This window comes from Neovison vison, chromosome 8 (assembly GCF_020171115.1).
Source record: "Neovison vison isolate M4711 chromosome 8, ASM_NN_V1, whole genome shotgun sequence".
NCBI lineage: Eukaryota > Metazoa > Chordata > Mammalia > Carnivora > Mustelidae > Neogale > Neogale vison.
The window spans coordinates 138,421,655-138,437,343 of NC_058098.1; the positions used below are offsets into that span (position 1 = coordinate 138,421,655).

A 15,689-nucleotide genomic window follows, 5' to 3' on the forward strand; every position below is an offset into this window, starting at 1 on the left:
TAAGCCACCAGGGGGAGAGAGCTTTCGTGGTTGCCCTCGTAAATGGATACCGTGGGGTCCATCGGTGGCACTGAAGACGCGCTCTGGTCTTGTCTTCGCTTTGGGCTCCGTGGCATGGGGTGCTTCTCAGCTCACTGCCTACCTCCAGGGTTGCGGGGGGCGGGTGCTGCCCACTGTTCCCGTCTACCCCTGGCTGGGCCACCCGGTTCTGATAGCATCACAGGTTGGGTTATCCAAAGCTTGACTATTTTTGCTGTTGTTTCCAGGAAAAGATCCAGGTGTCAGGAAGAAATGCTATTACACGAAGAAGGAGATCTTTTAGGTAGAGAGTGCTAAAGTCCCCGTGGGGGGACAGGTGCCGAGGCCGGAGAGCAGGGGGAGGCGGGAGGGGAGGGGGCAGCGGCGATTCGGCTGGCTGCCGTGTCCCTCGAGGGTCAGGGATGAAAGATGCTAGGGCTGGTGTGGGTCCGGATGAGGAGAAACGCCATGTGCTTTTGGCCTTATGTGGTTAAACTAAGGTCTGTGTCACCATTTCTACACATTAGGAAAAGCAAACAGGGCTGTGGGGGTGGTTTCAGCGGATGGCTGCAACCTGTTCGAACCTGGCTTGGCCAGCTTTGCATGAGGCCAAGGTAGAAGCTGGGTCTGTTGAAAGGGAGCCGTGCCCGGCTTCCGCGTCCCGCACTGTATCCTACAAGCTCATCTCACCGCCAGCCCCCGTCCCCCAACCCCGCCCAGCTCCTTCATCAGCCTGTTTTTCCAGAAAAGGCGAAAGAAACATTCGCCCTGTCTGGATACGGATCTACGGGCCGCCTGTGTCCTGCACACTGAGGACATTGTTCAAGACAGTGCCACCTCTATGAAAATATTGGTTCTGTAGCATTGCCAAGATTTCTGAGTTAGCTATCAACCAGCTCTCCTTGTGAAAGCTCAATCTGCCTTCTGACAGGTTTAATCGGCGTGCAATCCTTTCCAGGAAAAGTTCATGGTATTTGTGTGCATGTCCCCCTGTGCCCTGCTTGTCACCAGTGGCCACTGGGCACTGGGGTGGGGGCGGTGTGAGACTGTTATTTCCAGGGCAGAATCAGGCAATTGTAACACAGAAAAGGGCAAGAGAATTCTTGCTCGAACAGGCTGGGAGAGATGGCATCTCTGTGTCATACTGATGTGTCTTTAGGGAATACCTTTAGCCAAAGATTAAAAGCAGAAGTGTCCTGTCCGGAGGGAGAGCCATTGTTTGAGTTCGAACTTTCGGTGTTTAGATTCTCAGACTCTCATTAATGAGGATTTTGAACCATAGTTATCTACTGGCTTGGAAAGGAAAATAGTGGTATTTCCTTTGATGTAATCACCTCGGAAAACAGAGTGTTGCAATTCGAGGCTCTAAGTGAACTTGGCAATCTGTTTTTTTATAAAATCATCTTATCCGGATATGTAAATTGACAGGTAAAATTTACCTGAGAAGGTGGTTATTTTAGCCATTAATCCACTTGGGCTTAGAAAAGATTATTTTCAAGTTCCAGAAATAAATAAGGAGCGCCAGACTTAGGCAAACATTAGGTTAATATTAAAAAAAAAATTTAAGTATAGCCCAAAATTCATAATAAAACATGCTGGACCTTTGAAGTAACTGATTTAATGATGTAAAGTGTATGAAGGGCAATAGTTTGATAGAATCGTCAGATGAGTTTCCTTCCGCCGTTCTGGAGCCTGTCCACGTTTTGTAAAAATGGTTGTTTTGTATGACAGTCTTAAGAGTAGCGAGGACATTAATAGAGAAAATTAAATAATACCCGAGGCCAGTGGGCTGGGAAGTCAGTCTGGGGGCCTGCGGCCTCTTCTCTGCTCCTGACTTCCTGAGAGACCGTGGCTGAAGCGATTAACCTCTCTGGGCCTCAGCTTCTCCATCTGTGAAAAGGGAATCCTGTGCGTCAGCTGCCTTACAAGGCGGTAAGATGAGTGAGCCAGCTCTTGGGAAGAGAAGTAAGGAGGAGGCTTGGAGACTTCGGAATGAAAAGCAGCGAGGGGAATAAACCACACCCCTCCCCCATCCCCACGCCTCTGATTTTGGCCCCTTTGGTGTTTGTTATCTTGTGCTGCCGTGTTGATTTGGCCCTGTTACTCAAAAATATTCAAAGCAAATATTAACTCAAGATAACGCAACGTGAGCAGCACGAAAGCCAATTAACCTGGAGAAAGAAAATATCGCCGTATTTTAAAGCTGTGGCTATGCGATGCTTCCAGGATGGCTCATAAATTCCTGGTTGGTGGCAGCAAGAACATGTTTGAGAAATTAATACCGGGGTATCTCAAGGCAGCTTAATAATCATGTCAGATCTGCACACTGTCCCCATTGCTGAAACTCTTCATGGCTGATAAGGTGCTTGTTAGAGAAATGGGAACTAAATTTATAGCCGGCTTCTGCGGAGCCAATTTACATGTTGTACTGTTGGAGCCGAGAGCTGAAGGGAATGTGCTTGAAGCCAAAATTGGCTTTGTGGCTCTGGTTTCCTCCGCTCAGCACCACCTGCCTCCAATCAAACTGTCCAATTACAGGAAACAATTGTTTTCTTGCTTTCTGGGAAGTGAAGAAATTCATCCAGTAAAGGTCTGATTTCTAAATGCTTCTCCCCTTTCCCCACCAACCCCCACTCCCCGAAAAGAAAAAAAAAGAGCAGGAAAACCCAAAATCCGAAACATCAACACAGCTTTGGGGGAGTCAGTGGGTCTCGAGCAAACTACTTTCCAAGTTCAAAAATCAGAAGCATGCGGTTGGTGCCTTTTGGTGTTATTGAACACAGACACCTGATCTGTAATTACATCCCATAATAATGTTATTAGTCCGTTCAGAAGAAAGACTCTCCCTTTTAAGATGTGAGGCGGTAATTAAAGGCTGTGAATTTCACAGGTGAAATCTTGCAGAAAGTGAGATTTTAAAGGCAAAGATTTTCGTGATTTAACTCTGGCTGATTAAACTTTCTTCTCAAAATAAAATCTTGTATTTGAAACAATGAAATTGATGGCAATGATAATGTTTATCTCTTGGCCCAGTCTCATTTCTTTAAACTCTGATTTGACTTGCTGAAGCTTACTTCTCAGAAATGGTTGAAGGAGCGGCAGAGAGGCTAAAAGGACAATGGACCGTCGGCCGCATGTAGATGGAATTTTGCACATGCAGGGTGTGGACGCTGAGTACACGATCCCCTCTGGCAGGTAATGTTTTAAGGGAATCAAAAAACAAAACTCACTTGCTGTGTTTCTGTGTCACTGCCCGAGTTTTGCTTTTTTAGGAAATAAACAGAACTGCTCAATATTTCATGATTCAGTTAAAAAATGACCTCATGAAAACCCCTTATAGGTACTTTTTCATATTGTTCCACTAAGGCCTTTACCTGCCTGAGACAACCTCCAAAAACTTACTCACACGACTTTGAGTTTTTGCCACATCTGGAATCCACTTACGTTATTGCAAGGGAATAATCCCACCCCACTCCATGAGGTCTCCCATGCTTCGGATGTTGGCTCCTGAGTGGTGCGTTTTCCTCCTCCAGGAAGCCCCCCTTGATCTGATCAGCTCTCACTTTTGTGCCTCTTCAGCCCTGCTTCTGCCTCTGTCCCAGGTGGTGGTTTCACTTCTGCCCTGCAGAGCAGCCCTCTGGGAATATGAACTCATTGAGGACCAGGCTACTTCTTCTCCAGTTGGTAAATGAACAGGTGGATAATTTCCTCCCATTTCTCCGATGTCCCCAAGAGACTTTTTTCCCCACTAGAACTCCAACCTCAGCACCTTTTCCTCCCTGGGTGACCTCATGTACTCTCGTGAGGTTGCCTGTAACCTGTGGCCTACAAAGGCCCAGAAGGAGGTCTTAGTTGGGCCTGAAGCATATGCACAGGGTTTAGAGTCTGAGTGGGTATATTCACTTGTGTCTTAATTTTCTTACCAAATGGGGGTGAAATATACCAGCAAGGTCAAGTCACTCTTCAAACCTCAGCTGTGCCCAGGTGTCACGTCTCCGAGGCCCTCCCCACCTGCGCACCCCGTCTCCACCCCCCCAGCCTCACATGGCTCTGGGGCCCCCCCCCGTTGGTGCCTATCAGAGTCTCTGGAAAGGGAATTTCTCCGGGGCAGGGGCTGAGTGTTACCGAGCTCTGTTTTCCTAGTGTCAAGAAGGCTCTTTCGGGAAATCTTTACTGAACGAATGGATCTGGTTTTAATGACAGAGTCTGTGCTCCTTCCTCCATGATGCTCTGTGTTCCCAAGAATGAGTTTCGGGTACTGAGAATGTACCAGTTCACGGTGATCTGGTGACTCAGGGGATAACTGTGGGCATGGGGGGCTTTCCAGCAACCAAGTTAGATGAAACCACATAACAACCTTCCCACCCCACGGGGTGACCTGTTTCTCAATCCTGTTGTCCCCACGTCCGTGGCTGCTGGAATCCGATGAGGCAGGGCCATCTCTCTGCTAGTGTTTGATGAGAACAGGGAATTGAAATGTGGGTGACTGATTTGGACCTTGAGAAGCAGATAGGATGTCATCCTCTTCTCTCCCACAGAGTGGGAACCGCTCTGTGAGAAGGGGGCTTCCTGTGAGCCCTCCTAGGCCTCCCAGAAGTTCTGCCCTGTCCCACGGAGCAGGAGGGGCAGCCTGCTGGGTGGACTGTGCAGACACCGATGATCTGGGCTCTCAGTCGCTCTGGGTGACTTTCCCCATTAGGATGAAAGATCTCTAATAATTCCGTTCCCACCCAGATCCTCATTTTGTTTTTTTAGAGGCGAAGTGAGAGTGGAACTCTGTCCCTGATTGGGTTCATCTGTGAGGCATTTGGGTTGGTGCCTGGAGCCCCTCTGGGCTGATGGGCAGATGCTCCTTCCTCCCAAGAGCTGGTGGGACCCGGTGGGCAGGCAGAGGCTGGCTGTGTTCTCCTTGCCCCCTTAGCAGTCAACAGAGGTGGAGATATGTTTCTTTTCTGCCTTGTTCTCTCAGCTCTTACCCATCTTCAAGTCCCTCCTCCATGTATCTTTTCCTGACAATGTCCCCTCCTCCCCAGACGACGTCAGCCCTGATCTCGCCCCTGAGATCCTTCTGGCCCCCCAGATCTGCTCATCGGTAACTCCACACATTGGATGTGGGTCGCTGCTCAGGGCTCAGCCTGCCAATGGCCTGGCAGCCCCCAGGACACACTGGCAGGAAGTGTGTCACCGATCGCTGTAAACTCAGGGCACAGTGCGGGTGACAGCTCAGTATGGATTTGTAAGGAATGAGAGAAGCATGTGGTGGCAATTAGCCCTCTGCCCAGTGGCCTTTGAAAAAATAATGCAGAGGCCCAGGCCCCACCCTGGACCAGTGGAATCAGAATCTCTGGGGCTCAAGCCTGGCCATCAGCATTTACAAAGTCCCTAAGATGGTTTCACCGTGACGATAATTGGGAGGGGCGGAAGCCCGGCTTTGGGGCCTGACTACCTCGGCTGGGATCTGGGCTTCCCTCCTGACTGTGTTCTCCTCATTTTCTAAAGGGGAGGCCGGTGGGGTGAGTGGGCTGTGTTCTGGGTATGCATTAAAAAGTACCTAGAAGAGGGGCGCCTGGGTGGCTCAGTGGGTTAAAGCCTCTGCCTTCGGCTCAGGTTATGATCTCAGGGTCCTGGGATCGAGCCCCGCATCGGGCTCTCTGCTCAGTGGGGAGCCTGCTTCCGCCTTTCTCTCTGCCTGCCTCTCCACCTACTTGAGATCTATGTCTGCCAAATAAATAAATAAAATCTTAAAAAAGAAAAAGTACCTAGAAGAGAATGCACACCCAGTGAACTTTAACCTTGCAGGTGGAAATGCTCGGTGCACTTGGGCTTGAGCTGGAAGCCCTGGAGTTAGGCAAGGTCTGGTTCGAGCAAGTTACCACATCTTTGAATCTGGGTAGGCTACGTGACTCCTACATGGACTAGTCGCCTCCCTGGGAAATGGGAATAATGATGTTCCCCACATCACAGAGGTGTAGGGATTAAATGAGCTAAGACGTTCAGGTAATAATATTTGATGATCAGTAGCTATTTATTATAGCTATTATTAGGTCACTGGATACTCACGGGATGAACACAGGGTGAGAGCTGGCCAAGTTTACAGAAGGAAAAGTAGGCACATACTGCCACGTAAACTTGTTACTTGGACCTCCCTTCTAAACCTCTCTCTTTAAGCCTTGAACATTAAGGAAAAGCTGTTTGCTTTGATTTCTGACCTTCATAGATCAAAATATCGATTAGACTTTGTCTCCATTATATTGTGCTAAGCTTGTGAACTTCCAATACATTTCTGGAGTGGAAATACATTTTCATCTGCTAATTTCTGTTAACAAGGCAACAAGCTTTCTTAAATAAACAATCATATTTTTAGAGAAGTGTAAATTAAAGCACTATTCTTAATTTTGCTAAACTTGTCCTCCCTCTGACTGTAATTTACTCTGACGATCGCAGTGTTCTTGTAACTGCTGACTTGGGCCATGCTTAGCCAGCCCCGGGTTCTGGCTGTTAGAGCACAGTGAGAGAGATTCTGTTCAGTACTGAGGCCTGGGAACCGGGAGTTGGAGTTTACAAACTGGTAGCTGAGGCCCTGGCAGCCCCCTGCCCTTCCTTCCCGCTGAGGTTAATGGGGGTAAGGGAACCACGATCCGAAGTGGGGTGCCATTCAGCCTTCTAGTATGTGGATGAATGGGCGAATGCATTCTGGCCTTGAGAGACCAATCAGATGCTTGAAAAGGATAGAGAAAAATTATGAATATCTAATTCAGAAAAATGATAAACCTCTAATTGGCTCAAAAGCTGCTACCTGAGTGATAATAGGAGCCTCCTCCCAGAGCACACTCAAGTACGTCTGGCATTTCCACAAAGCCCCCCACAAACCAGGTCACTTGGGGTCACCTGCTTCTGCCATCCAGGGCTGCTGTCTGGGGAATGAATGAGCTAGCCTCACACAGCTGTCATTGTCTGCTTTGGGAAGGCCACTGTCCATGGCTGAGTGCTGCCTCCAGGGGGATGACTCCCCAAGTCTCCAACCCTCAGGGGGACAGTGGGAGCTAGGTTTCCTTGCAGAGACGGGTGAATACAGCAGGTCTGTATTGCATATACCCAGGGATCAGCTCTGAGGCCCCCTTCCCTTGGGGCAACCCCTGGGCTGGTTGGGGAACGTAGCATGTGGATTTCCCTGACACCGGACCCCTCTTATAGAGAACAATCCCTGTTGTGTGCATGGGTACAAAAGGGTGCAGACATGTGAGTTCAGAGGAGGGAGAACCAGCCTAGGTCCTTGCTTCGCCAGCTGAGAATTCCCAGGTGCGAATGTAAAATCCAAACCAACCTCGTTAAGCAACCAACAAAGATAGCATGACTTGGGAATGCCTTCCTAGAGGGCAATTTGGCAATATTGATCAAGAGTCTTAGAAATGTTCCCTGTCTTCTACTCAGTGCTGTAACTCCTAGGAATCTCTTCTCGGGAACTAGTGGATGTGTTCTTAAAGACCTGTGTTCGAGGATTTCACTTTAAAATTTGTCTCACTGATATAGGTGTAAAATTGGAAACTAACAATCTTAATGTCAGAAATAGATTCTGGTGTTTACGTACATCTTTTAAAATACTTTAGAAGCCCTTAAATCACACTGAAGAGTAGTTAAGGATACAGGAAGATGTCTATGCCTGAACGTTAGGTTTCAGTATAGTGTGATCCTTATCATGTAAAAACATGTCTGTAGAACATATATCTATGTGTATCTTGAAAAGACTAGAAAGAATGCACCAGGATATGGAGAGTGGTTGTCCCTGGGCCATGAGACAATCATGGAATTTTTTGTCTGTTTTCCCCTTTTTCTCTCTACTGAGCATGTGTGACCCCCATCTCAGATGCTGCACACTTTTTTCCAGGGCCAAGGTGGTGGAGGTGGACCTGTGTGAGTCTGAGGCCTGAGCCCAGGAGAACCATGGTCCCTGTGGGGTCCTGCAGGTGGCAGGCAGGCAGTTGCAGGGGAAGTCACGGGTTCTGGGTTCAGTCAAGTCTGCATTGGCTTCCCAGCTCTGCTACTGAAATGCCATTGACCTTGGACGGGTCTCCTTACTTCTAAAAGACTTAAGTTTCTTCACCTGTAAAATGGAGATCGCTATAGCACCTGCGGGATTGTAAGTGAAATGATATATAGAAGGAGTTAGCACTGTCCCCGCCAGGTAGTAGATGCTCTGTAATCAGGATGTGTGTGTGTGTGTGTGTGTGTGTGTGTGTGTTGTGGATGTGTGTGTGGATGGGGGTGTCTTTTCACCTGATAAATGGATCCAAGGTCATTTTTACCTCTCCCTTCTTAAAACTTGGATCCACCCTTAGCACCCTCTGAGTCCACTCTCTTCACAGCCATGTGCTTAGACCATGGCTTCCCGGGGCCAGGCACACTTTGCGAGGTGGAAAAGTCAAGAACTTTGCAAATATCATCATACTCCTGTCAACAAGGAAGTGATATGCTTGAAAGGAAGCTTTCATCACCATCATCACCATCATCACCATTACCATCACCATCATCATCATCATCATCATCACCATCATCATCACCATCATCATCATCATCATCACCATCATTACCATCATCACCACCATCACCATCATCATCATCACCATCATCACCATCACCATCATCATCACCACCATCATCACCATCATCACCATCACCATCATCATCATCATCACCATCATCACCATCATCACCATCATCACCATTACCATCACCATCATCATCATCATCATCACCATCACCACCATCATCATCATCATCATCATCACCATCATCACCATCATCACCATCACCATCATCATCACCATCATCATCATCACCATCATCATCACCATCATCACCATCATCCCAGTGTAAGGAATGGATGAGGTTCTCCGAGCCTGGCTTGGCCCCTACCCCTCTCTGCGACGGGTTCCCTCCGGTGGACTCGCAATGCTCAGGAACAGCTGTCAGTGTACCTGACCATGCCCCTTTCTGGAAAGCACTGCTGTGGCCGTGAGGTGAGCTGGCTGGAAGGGAGGGGATAATGGGCACAGTGGCAATGCCAGTGACGGAGGCCATCCTGGCAGCGGGCGTGTGCACCATCGCTGAGCCATGCCCCACGTTCACCATGGGGGTGATGCCGGCGAGAACAACAGAGCACAGGGCCAAATGCAAATTGTTTTAAAACACACAAATGAACTTGGTTCAGGTGGTGCCAGAGAATTCTCGATTTCAGCAGAGAGTTATTCTGTGCACTTTTACTGCGATCATCCAATAAAAAGGCAACTGTTCATAGAGACATTAGGTTGTTGATTTAGGAGATGCTGTCAAGGAAAGCAGGCCACAAATTTTGCCCAATTTGCCAAACTGATTTTAGCTGCCTTTTTTTTGTATCCCTCAGAGCACATCAGACCTTCAAATCTGTGTGGTTTCTCTTTGTGAAATTGTTACTCTGAACATTTAGATTCAATTTGATGAAGCGACACTCGCCTCGAAACATGCAAGGGGCCGTGGTGCCTCGGGAAGGGGCTCCCAGGTGTGTGGTGGGACTCCCAACCCCGCAGAGTTTCAGAAAGAGAGAGCATCGCATAGTAGGATGCTGATGGGAAAACGCGGCATGGGCTGTAGGTTCTGTCAGAGAGCGGGGGTCAGGGATCAAGGAGATGGTGTCGCCTGCCATGGAAGGGACACCTCCATTGTCCAGCATTGAATTAAGGGGTGGTGACACGGGCCGTTGCCCAGAGCCCTGCGCTTCGAGGGGTCCTGCATGCGATTTAGTGCTCTGGGTCCCTGCTCTGAAATTGTTCCTCATGATGAGCTTGCAGCACTTTATTTCCACTTTGTAGCTGTTTCTTTTTCTTTCTGGACACAGGGCTAGGCTCCATCTCTCACCCTCTCTTGCCGTCAGGTTGGCCATGTGGCTAAGTCTGCCCAAAGGAATGTGAGTACCAGTTGCATGCTTGCCCCCTCCGGCCCCCCACGAGCTTGGGTCAGGTGGGGTTGAGAGGTCCGGGACACACCGAGAGGGCCCTGTGTGCGCTGACTGCTCGGGGGACCATGGAGGTGTCCTTCTGGGAGATGCTGTCAAGGAACGCAGACCGGGCGTCCCCGCTCAGGCTCCCCAGGCTGTGCCCCACCCAGGCGGCTTTGGAAGCCGGTCTCAGGGTGGCATTGCTGCTGCTGGCCAGGGTCTGGGTGTCTGGGTAACTGCGTGGAGTCGAAGGCCCGGCCTCCCACCTCCCCATCCGGGCCACTCAGAGCTGCCCGGCGCTCTCACAGGAGCAGAAACTAGACGTCTCTGGCGTCAAGAGACTCCAGACCCGGCTCCGTGGTTTCTGCAGCAACTCCTGGTGCAATGGGCTTTGCAGAGGAAGGAAGACTGTCTCAGACGCCTCCCAGCTGACTCCCTCCCTCCCATCGTTGGTCAGAATCAAGCTCGTGTCCGTCCCTACACCGACCCTGGCCAGGGCACTGCCGCCAACGGCTTGGATAACCGGGACCTGCTTCTGGAGGCTCAGGGCTCCCCATATGTCCACGCGCTGGGCTTCGAACAGAGGGTGGTGAGAGGGACTTGTGGCGGGTAGGCCGCTGGACAGGGTTTGCCACAGGGTGCGGGACAAGGAGGACCGTGGGTTTTCCTTTCCCCAGCTTTATTGACATGAAATCGACTATATCACATAGTATAAGCTTAAGGCATACAAGTGACGATTTGATCCACAGATACGTCAGGAAACAATCACCACAAGAAGGTAAACACCTCCATCGCCTCACATAATCACATTTTTTTTTTTTTTTTTTGTGGTGAGAACATCAAAGCTTTTTACTCTCTTAGCAACTTTTTTTTTTTTTTTTTAAACAAACAACAAATATTTGGTCTTGAGCTTCTGAGGGGAGAGAGTGGCGCTGTCTTTTATTTGTTCATTTTTTTGAGCAATAAATGATCCTGTGTCAGTTCTCACGACGTGGGGGTAGGGCACGAAAAAAAGCTGCGTGGGACCCTGGGGAAGAGGAACCTGCCCCATGACCGTGAAGTTTATCTGAAGCTAGGAACGACCCGTGTGGATCTTCAACGATAACCATCAGCTTGAACCCTCCAGTGTTCCACCTTGACCGGCTGCCACGACACATGGTAGGAAGGGACACACAGAGCTCCGTGGGAATGGCCACTGAAACGGGCCACTGAAACGGGCCACGGGGCAGAGAGTGGTGGAGCGGTGATGGGGCCGCTGTGCAGTCGCCTACGCTTTCGGACAAATGACTCTGTCCTTTCAGGTTTGGTTTCTGTCCTTCCAGAATGTCAGCAGCTACAAGTCCCAGCACACCTGAGTGTCTGCCTGCAGCGGTTTAAATAGCAAGGATTTGGTTTTTCCTCAGAGAACATGAAGACCAAGATGAGTGGCTGCCAGCCCTGGTTTCGGAGCTCAGAGTATTAGTGCCAAACTTCTGCAAGTTTCATGGAGTTCCGCTCACCGTGGCAATATGGCTGGTAGGGCCCCCGGTGTCACGTCGGGAGCAGGAGGAAAGCGGTGGGGCAAGGAGGGACATTGGGCCGGGACTGGGTGGTGCCCACCTTGCTGCTGGGGGCGCTGGGGAGTGAGGAGCAGAATGGTTAACACCGGCTTAGACCAATCACGGCTGTCACCTCGGCCTGTCCTACGGCTGCTCTGAACCCAAGTGGGATTCTTCTAGCAAGAAACAAGGGAGGCCTGGGTACCAAACAGGCAGCAAGGAGTGTATGTCACAGTCTGCAAAGACATTTGGGGTATGGGGAAGGGTCCATAAAAACAAGGCAAGTCAGATTTGAACACCTGCTGGCCACGGGGAGGGAGGTTCTGTGTCTGGGATCGTTTGTGACAGAATAAAGCCCAGATCAAGGTGAAAACCAGAGCGGAACTCGGATCAGAACTGAGACTGATGTCTGGAGATGAATCTAGCATTCTTGTCCGAGTTCGTCCTACATTTAATCCGGCCGCTGTAAGTGTATCGGGGTGTTGAGTGTTTCTATGACAGGCCCTGAGTGTGCCAGGTTATCTGCCCAGACCACTGATGAGAAGGGCTCGACCTGCATATTTGATGTAGCAGTTCATGTGCGTTCCCACGGCCTTCGCCATGGGCTTCCTTCGCGGTCTTTGCTGACCTGTGTCATGGGGGCAGCGCCGGCCTCTCGTCATCCTCACCAGGCATGTGCCTCGAGAGCACTGATGCCCGCAGACGTGTCACATGAGCCGCATTTGTAACCCGAAACTGTCTGGAAGCTGCTTTTTAAAAACATAAAAAGAGATGCATGAAAATAAATGAACAACTATTTTTTAGTTACTCCAATATACAGAAGTATTATTTCAACACCTAATAGAAAAATCATTAGTGGCACAGTTTTCACTCTTTTTCATTCCAAGTCTTCGAAATCTGGTTTGCATTTTACACTTGACACGTCTCAATTCAGACTAGCGAAGTTTCAAGCGATCAGGAGGCCCACGTGGCTAGTAGCTACCATACTGGAGAACGCAGTTCTAGACGACACACCACACATACTTTCCCTTCATCTCAAGAGCCTGCAGAAGAGAAGAGCCTCAGTAAATACTGAAAGAACACGTGTGGCCACACTGTTGGGACTGGGTCTTTCTCAGACATGGGTATTTGAGAGGTAGACCAGGAAGCCCTGGAAGGGTGTGGATGGCAGTCAAGAGCCCGGACCTGAGTGCAACCACGTGATGTGACGTTGTCATCAGTTGGCCCCGATCAAACCACGTAGCTTCCTTATGCCTCCCTTTGTTTCCTCACCTGTAAAGAGAGACGGCAACATCTATCTCGCAAGATGTCAAGAAGTTTAACTGGGAAGATGGACACAAAATGTGGAGCCCCTGGTGCACAGGGGAGACAGGAGAGGCAGCAGCTCTAAGTATTTTAAACATAAACTAGATATTCTGTAAGGAGAACTTGGGTTTTAGTAGCACAGTGCGGTATGGGTTTTCCCCGCTTTGGGAATTCTCCTGGGGAAATCTTAAAGCAATTCACAGTGTTTCTTTTTCTGGCTGTGGCTGGGAAAAGTCACATGCCAACCATGGGGCTTGGTAAGCATGGGCAAATGCCAAAGGAGGGTGGCCCTTGCTCTGAGAGCTGTTTGCTGTTCATTGTCCCTCCAAAGCCTGAGGGTTCGGCTTTCCCTGGGAACCTGATGGCAGCCAGTTCCTTTCAGAACAGGGTGATGACTGGTGTCCCTTGCCTGCTGTCTTCTGCTCCCACCGGGTCATCCTCACATGCCTGATCCCTCTTCCCTGTCCTCCTCCAGGCGGACCACGGGTGTGTTTTGTCAAAATTAATTGTCTTGAAATGCGGTTGTTTCGGGCGATGGGAACAAGGGTTCCGTGATCACATCCAGTTTTGAAAACAAAAAATGGGCAAAACAAGCCAGACGCACAGTGACATTAAGGAGAGGCAAGGCTAACTTTATTAAAAAGCTTCTTTGTGGTATCAGGCAGGAAGTGAAATGGCTTCACATGGCACACATTTCTCAATCATTTAATGCACCAGTAACCTTGGCATTCTCTCTTCTCTGTCCCCTGGAAGGAAAAAAACAGCGCCCAGATACAACTCAGACCAAAGAGGGGGAAGGCACTGAGTCAGAGCCTCGTCACGGAGCCGCAGGGAAGACTGGTTACCCTTGCTGGGAAGCGTCTCAGGAGGGCCGGCGAGGTGCACCTGTGCAGGGGAAGGTGCGGGTTCCCTTGGCATGTGTGAACCTGGGCTGCCTGAGGAATTGCTGGGGTTTTGTTCATTCTTCTGACCAGCTGCTCCTCTCAGATCTGTTGCTGTTGGAAATACCATAGACGTCAAACGTTGGATTTTATCTTGTAAGTCCGTTTTCAGAAGGTGGTAAAACCCCAACCCCCACGTATAACATTTACTCCTCTTGCCAAATGCCATTGCCCTCATTTCTGCCGCACGTTGGTCTCTTTACACAGGACATGAACGCCCAGAGGAGCACAATTGGCTAAAGCTTTTCTTGAAGAAAAAAATGGCACTTACTTAGCGAGGACCAATGAGTAGAAATGAACGGGGAAACCAAAGATTGATGCCACTGATAGACTCTCGCTTAGTTGTACTTTTTATGACTTATTTATAGATGTCAAACAGGATATGGCACAGGGGAGGTGTTCAGTAAATACTCCCCAATTGATTAAAACCCTGAGATATATTTGAACATCTTTAAGGAAATAGGTATACTTTAAAAAAATGGCAGTTAATTTTTAATTGGTAACAAAAATGGTACCAGATGGAAACTTGTTGATTTGGACCCAGAGTCTGGCTGTTGGAAAATAGCTCTCCACTGGGTGTGGTGCGTAAACAATGAATCTTGGAACACTGAAAAAATACAATAAAATAAAAAAATAGCTCTCAAGTGTCATGATTTTACGATGTCTTCTAAAAATTCTCAGGATGGTTTCTCACATCCTCTCATGAGTCTTTGCACTGTTCTGTGGTGTCGGGGGCAGGCGTCGGATAAGGCACTAAGGAAGTAAAGGTGGGTCTCAAGAGGTAGTTGGCACTTAACGTTTTCCAGCTCCCAACACCATTCTTTCTTATTACCTCCGTACCCGTGTCCATCCAGCACAAACCCCCTCTGTCCTCAGACCTCAGAGTGGAGGGCTTGGTTGCCATATTACCAGGTCCTACCCCCGCGAGTCCTGGGTGATATAGTTGTTCGCTTAGTCTGTGTGTCCTGTGGGGGCTCCCCAAGGGCACAGACCCAGAATTTTTCCCTTTGACCTCCCAGGGACTCCCAAGGTATCTGGGAGGTAATGGCTCACAAACCCTGGTGCAGTGAATGAAAAGCCAGTGGTGTTCAAGTTATTAACTCGCTTTGCGGGTGGTGTTCTTCCTGCCGTATTTCTCATCTTGCTTCCTGTACTTCCCCTTTCTCCCGAAGATAAATAATGAAGCCAGACTGCTCACCTTGCAAAAGGTTAATCCTATTTCTAAAGCCGTTTTGGGGTTCTTTTGAGAGGCGTGAAATGTCTCCTGGATCCCTGGGGAGCATCCTAGGTGAGGGCCTGGCAAATGTTGCCGCACACCAAAAGAACTTGCCCTTGAAGTTAAATGAAAAGGTCAGTTGTGTCCCTTCCCTTTTAATTCCAATCCCCGTCATTGTCATTTGTCTGGCAGGGAACTCTGCAGCTCGGGGAAGCTTGATTTCTCCCCCTCCCTGAACTCCTCGTAGCCCCACAGTGTTTGTGATTTTCTGTCCTTGTTTTTTGCTGCTTCAGTGTACTTGAAACAACCTTTCTGAGGCTGGAAAGGGGGCAGCACAGCCCCAGCAGCGAGCCGGAGACGGCCCTTACGCGGGCTGTGCTGTGCTGATTTCAGCAAAGTATTTTTTTCAAACCCCGCCAACAAGTGGGCTTTTCCAGGTGGTGCTGTTGTATAAATGGTTTAAACAATGGCTACTTGTGGAGCCTCGGATCACCCGTTTGGCTCACATTTCTCCAAAAGTGCTCACGGGCTGACGGCCTGGTTACGGTTCTTCCTCTTTTCAATCTGTCTGATTCTTCTAATGCTCATCAGCCCCATGATTCCCTGTTTGATAATGCTCCAACGGTTAAAGGGAAGTCCTTGTCATCTCGGCACCTGGTTTCAGGAACAAAGTGCTCACCTCCCGGGCCGAGTAAGCCATT

General features: G+C 49.2%; 1 long non-coding RNA gene across 3 annotated transcripts; it reads left to right on the plus strand.

Annotated features, from left to right (window-relative positions):
- The first annotated feature begins 8,830 nt into the window (after nt 1-8,830).
- LOC122915336 lies at nt 8,831-14,410 on the plus strand. Of its 3 annotated transcripts, none has more exons than XR_006386044.1 (3): nt 8,831-9,035; nt 13,585-13,868; nt 13,980-14,410. It is a non-coding gene; the product is annotated as an uncharacterized LOC122915336 (long non-coding RNA). The 3 variants fall into 3 exon arrangements; XR_006386045.1 differs by lacking the exon at nt 8,831-9,035 and having other exon boundaries at nt 13,500-13,730; nt 13,772-13,868; XR_006386043.1 differs by lacking the exon at nt 8,831-9,035 and having other exon boundaries at nt 13,500-13,868.
- Nucleotides 14,411-15,689: the final 1,279 nt, after the last annotated feature.